Source organism: Heterodontus francisci, chromosome 1 (assembly GCF_036365525.1).
Source record: "Heterodontus francisci isolate sHetFra1 chromosome 1, sHetFra1.hap1, whole genome shotgun sequence".
NCBI lineage: Eukaryota > Metazoa > Chordata > Chondrichthyes > Heterodontiformes > Heterodontidae > Heterodontus > Heterodontus francisci.
In genome coordinates, this window is record NC_090371.1 from 200,053,393 (window position 1) to 200,059,344 (window position 5,952).

Below are 5,952 nucleotides of genomic sequence, written 5' to 3' on the forward strand. Positions count from 1 at the left end.
CCTCTGACCAATCAGGACCCTACTCTTCGCCCATGTGACGTCACACAATCGTGCGTGTGCGCGGGATCCGCTTTTCGAGTTCGAAGGTCGAAGGAGGGGAAAGTAATCGAGAGCGAGGCGCAGGATCGTTCGATCAATTAATCGACGCGCAGAGCGATAGCTTCGCATTGAACTGTTTCAGTGTCGGGATGTGGGTGTCGTGGACAAGGCCGCAATTTATTGACTATTCCTGGTTGCTCTTGAGAAGGTGTTGGTGAGCTTGCTGCAGTCCATGTAGTGTAGGTATATACAGTGCTGTTAGGAAGGGAGTTCCAGGATTTTGACGCAGCAACAGTGAAAGAACGGCAAGTTAGGATGATGCGTGACTTTTTTTCCCCAAAAGTATATGTCATTCATAAAATTTATAAAAGCTAATTCAACAATTGGCTCATCTTCATTTTCATGGCATTTCCTCCACCAAGGACCTCTTTTTCAAAAAAATGCTTTGTTCATAAAATTTATAAAAGTACATTACTTAACAGTTCAAATTTGACATTTATGTAAAGTGCAATACAGAGCAGTTTCAGTACTATACATGAAGTGCCTCACGACACTTGCCCCTATAAGTTATATTTACAATGTACATTTACATTCCGTGTCAAATATTCTGCAGTGCATACATCCTAAGACATTTCACATGGTTTCCAGCCTCTGAGTATACTATGGTCTTTCCCCATTGAGCCTTTGCGGCGACTGCCCCAGGCTTTAATGTGTCCCTCAGCCTGCAGTCCTGGACCTTGGAATGTGCCAGTCTGCAAAACTCGGTTGTTGACAGCCCTTTGCGCCTTTCACCGAGCTGATGATCCTCCAGTAGCAGTTGATGTTTATCTCGGTGTGCGTCCCTGGAACAGCCTGTAGAGTGCTGAATCCTGTGCCACAGAGCTGCTTGGGACGAACCTTGACAAAAATCACTGCATCTCTTTCCTGACCTGCTTTGCGAAGGAACATTCCAGAAGAAGGTGGGCGATGGTGTCTTTACCACTGCAGCGCCTCAAGGGCAGAATGCGGAGGCAATGAGACTCTAGGCGTGCAGGAAGGATCTGACGGGGAGGGCCCTTCTCACCACCAGCTAAGCTATGTCTTGGTGCTTGTTTAAAAGTTCTGGTGATGAAGCGTTCTGTGAAATGAGTTTGACAGTCTGCTCAGGGAACCATCCCACAGGATCCATCATCTCCTTTTCCCGTAGGGCCCTGAGGACATTACGTGCGGAACACTGCCTGATGGACTTGTGATCAAACGTGTTTTCTGTACAGTCTTTTCCACGAGGGACAGGTGATATGTGCGATCCGACTGAATGGAACGTTCCACGGCAACCCATCTTTTGCAGCACTGAGGGAAGATAGAACCTCAACACGTAGTGACACTTGGTGCTTGCATACCGAAGGGCTACACAGCTTGATGCAGCCGCACACAAAGATGGCCATCAGGATGAGGGTGACATTGGGTATGTTTTGTTCCCCCTTCAAAAGTTTGTACATGATGCCCCTGTGGACACGGTCTATTTTCGATCTCCAGATAAAGTGGAAGATGGCTCAGGTGACCGCCATGGTGCAAGAGCAGGGTATGGGCCAGACCTGTGCCATATACAGCAACACAGAGAGTGCCTTCTGCCTGATGAGCAGGTTCTTAGCTGCAATGAAGAGGGATTGTTGCTCCTACATCCCCTGTTTCTGTTTCACTATGGCTGTTCACTCCTTTCGGTTTTTGGTGCCGCCCTGGCCCCTCCGAACCATATCCCCAGGATCTTCAGGATTGGTCAGCTCAGTTCCCAAAGAGCATAACCTCACTCTTGCTGTGATTTACTTTGGTTCCCAAGGCCAGCACATCGTGGTCACAGATGCTCATTCGTCTGCAAACCGACAGCTGATCCGAGCAGAAGACAGTGATGCTGTCCATGTACAGGGAGGCTTTGACCTGAGTGCCTCCACTGCCTGGGATTGTTACCCCACTTACTCCTGTATTCTTTCTGATGGACTCGTCAAAAGGTTTGATACAGAAAACAAACAAGACGGGAGAGAGGACAGCCCTGCTGACTTTAGACTTGATAGGAAAACTTACCGTTCCCACCCATTGATTGAAACTGCATTACTGGTGTTTGTGTAGAGCAGTTGGATCCAATTGCAGATTCCCTCCTCAAACTCTATTTTGGAGAGCAGGGCCATCATGTAGGTGTGCGATGTTCTGTCAAAGGCCTTCTCTGGGTCCAAGCTGATGAGGCAGGTGTCCATCCCCCTGCGCTGTACATAGGCGATCGTATCCCTGAGTAATGCGAGGCTATCAGAGATCTTCCTGCTAGGTACAGTACAGGTCTGATCAGGGTAGATCACCAACTCCAAAGCAGACTTGACTCGATTGGCGATGAGCAGAATTTTGTAGTACACGTTAAGCAGTGAAATGGGCCGCCAATTTCTGATTTCCTCCCTTTCCCTCTTCCACTTGTAGATAAGGGTGGTGATGCCTTTCCTCATGGATTCTGACATGCTGTTGGCCAGAAGCATACTCTCATACACTTCCAGCAGGTCTGGGCCAATCCAGTCCCACAGGGTCGAATACAGGTCGGCTGGTAAGCTGTCTCTTCTGGGTGTTTTGCTCATCATGAAGGACCTGATGGCCTTTGTCAGCTCATCCAGAGTTAGCGATTTGTCCAGACTCTCCCGCATACTGTCGTCTAAGACCTCTGTGATAGAGGAAGGACTGAGAGGCTGTGCTGTTAGTGGGCTTCACGTCGTACAGCCTGGAATAAAAGGATTAGCTGATCCTTAGTACGTTATGCTGCAATGACATTACCAAGCCATCGTCCTCCTTCAGGTTGCTAAATACAGCGCTCGCTCGGTGTACCTTTTGGAAGAAGAAACGCAAGCACATCTCATTCAGCTCCACGGAGTGAATTCTGGACCAGAAGATGGTCTTGGATGTCTCCCCAGCAGAGAGCGAGGCCAGCTGCTGCTTTTGGAGATTCTCCTTGATCTTGACCCCCATCGACTGCAGCAGGAGTAGATTCTGCATGCTTTTCTGGAGTCAGGACATTTCGCTCTGGCTCTCTCTCTCGCTTTCTGGACATCTTTGAGGATGAAGAACCCTTTGATATTCCCTTGATCGTTTCTCGTCGGGGACTCAAAGAAGGGTTTCACAGTTCTCCAACCTTTGTAATACATTATGGGTTCCTCCATGTTTTCTGGGGTTAACAGTTTCATGTTCAGCTTCCATGTTCTCCTGCCAACCTTCTGGTCTTCCTGTAAGTGACAGTCAGCCAGTAGGAGGCAGTGGTCAGAGAAGAACATTGGCTTGGCGTTGGTGGATCATGAACGTGAACGCTCGGGACACAAACAAGACGTCTACCCTGAAATGGACAGACCCGTCTGACCTCGACCAGGTTTGTCTATGCGGTGCTCCATCTGCAGGGTTGCTGAAGACATCATTCAGCTTGGTGTCTTTTACTGTTTCCATCAGGAGTCTGGATGTGGTGTCCAGTTTGCTGTCGGCCTTGCCAGATCATCCAGCCGCATAGGTGATGCAGTTGACGTTACTGCTTAGAATGACTAGCCTGGATGTCACCAGCAGTACTGAGAGCTGCTGGAAGATGGTCAGCTGCTCGCTGTTTAGAGTTGGGGCATACACATTGAACCGGAGCAGAGCCTTTATGTACATTATATCTGCTACAAGGAATCGAGTGCCCACCAACTCCTTAAATTTAGAGATGGTGAAGTTGGCTCTCTGCAGCAAGTTGGTGTGTGACTTGGTGGGAAATGCGAAGGTGATGGTCTTCCCATGTGCCTGACGCCCTTGTTTTTCTAGGTCAGGGTTGTCCAACATACAGCCCGTGGGCCAGGATCCGGCCCACCAAAGGTTTCCATCCGGCCAGCGGGTGTAAACTGTACCTGGGGCCGTTCCTCATCCTCACCAGGGGTCCGTGACTGGAGATGAAAAATTTCCCATTGTCAGACCAGCTTTTAAAAAGATCGCAAGTCAGTTTCACATCTGCAGAGAGCGGGAACGCTCAGCGGATGGTTGGTCAGTTTTTTTTTAAAAGATCACAGGTCAGTTTCACAGCTGACAGATGCTGACATCGGGAACAGCGACTTCGGACAGATTCGGGGGTTTCCGGCCACATCCGACTTTTTTTTAAAAGTCCGCTGGAAAACACCAAATCAGTCTGAAGTTCAGAAACAGAAGTGGTGGGCTTCAAGGATCTGCGTTGGGGCCTCAACTGTATTCATTAACGACTTAGATGATGGGATAGAAAGCCACATACCCAAATTTTCCAATGATACAAAGATAGTATTGTAAGCAATGTATATGGAAGCATAAAATTACAGAGATATTGATAGATTAAGGAATGGGCAAAACTGTGACAAATGAATTTCTGTTTAGGCAAATGTGAGTGAGGTTATCCACTTTGGACCTAAAAAGGATAGCACAGGGTACTTTCTAAATAGTAAAAAGCTAGAAACAATGAAGGTCCAAAGAACTTGGGGTTCAGGTAACAGATCATTACAATGTCATGAACAGGTCCAGAAAATAATCAAAAAGGCTAATGGAATGCTGGCCATTATATCTAGAGGACTAGAATACAAGGGGGGAGACATTCTGCTTCAGCTATACAAAGCCTTGGTTAAATCACACCTAGACCGCTGCAAGTAGTTCTGGGCACCATACCATCGGAAGGATGTCTTGGCCTTGGAGGGAGTGCAGCATAGGTTTACTAGATTGATGCCTGGACTCCAAGGGTTAAGCTCTGAGGAAAGATTAAACAAATGGCTTGTATTACCTGGAATTTAGAAGGTTGAAGGGTGATTTGATCAAAGTGTTCAAGATCTTAAGGGGATGAGGGTAGATTGGGAGAAATTATTTGGTGTGGTTATTTCTGCCAGTTGGGGTGTCCAGGACTGGGGGAATAGTCTTAAAAATTAGAGCCAGACCTTTCAGGAGTGAAATTAGAAAACACATATTTGCACAAAGAGTGGTAGAAGTTTGGATCTCTCTTCCGCCAACAGTAATTGATGCTAGATCATTTGTTAATATTAAAACTGGGTACGATCGATTTTTGTTAGCCAAAGGTATTGAGGGATGTAGGGCAAAGGAGTTAGGTTGCTTATTAGCCATGATCTTGCTGAATGGCAAACCAGGCTCGAGGGGCTAAATGGCCTATTCCTATCACAATAGTAAACGCCTATCAGCTGTTAAAAAATGCAAGCTTTAAGATGCAGCAGTTATCTTTAATGGCTGACCCATAAAAAATACTACTTTCACAAAAAACAAAGCGATTGAGGAGACATTACTTCTCTCAAAGGGTCGTGAGTCTGTTGAATTCACTACCTCAGAGTGTGGTGGATAACGGGACATTAAGTAAATTTAAGGAGGAGATAGACAGATTTTTAATTAGTAAAGGGTTGAAGGGTTATGGAGAAGGGGCAGGAACGTGGAGTTGAGGCCGAGATGAGATCAGCCATGATCATATTGAATGGTGGAGCAGGCTCGAGGGGCTGAATTGCCTACTCCTGCTCCTTGTTCTTATGTGATTAATCTGGTATATGAGAGAGCAGGCATAAAATGCTGCATCTCCCTGCAACATGTAATTAATTTAAAAAATTGTTAACCTGCCTGTCGAAAAATAATTTGGACTTCTTCAAAGAAACTTCCTTAGCAAGGATCTGTCCAGACCAGCTAAACCTGTTCAGTTCACCCAGACCATGTTGTCAGATAACAGTGGCAAAAGAGAACTCCATAAGCATGGGGAAAAAAATCAGTGTGAAAAATTCTGAATAAAGACTACGAGAATCTCAAAATGCTGTGTTTGAGTTCAGAAAGCCGCTTATTTCGTACAACAACTTGAAAAGCAACAGTAAATGTTGATGTCCAAGACCGTCATCCACTCTCGGGTCTCTGCTTGAATGGAGTGAATAGAAGCCTTTC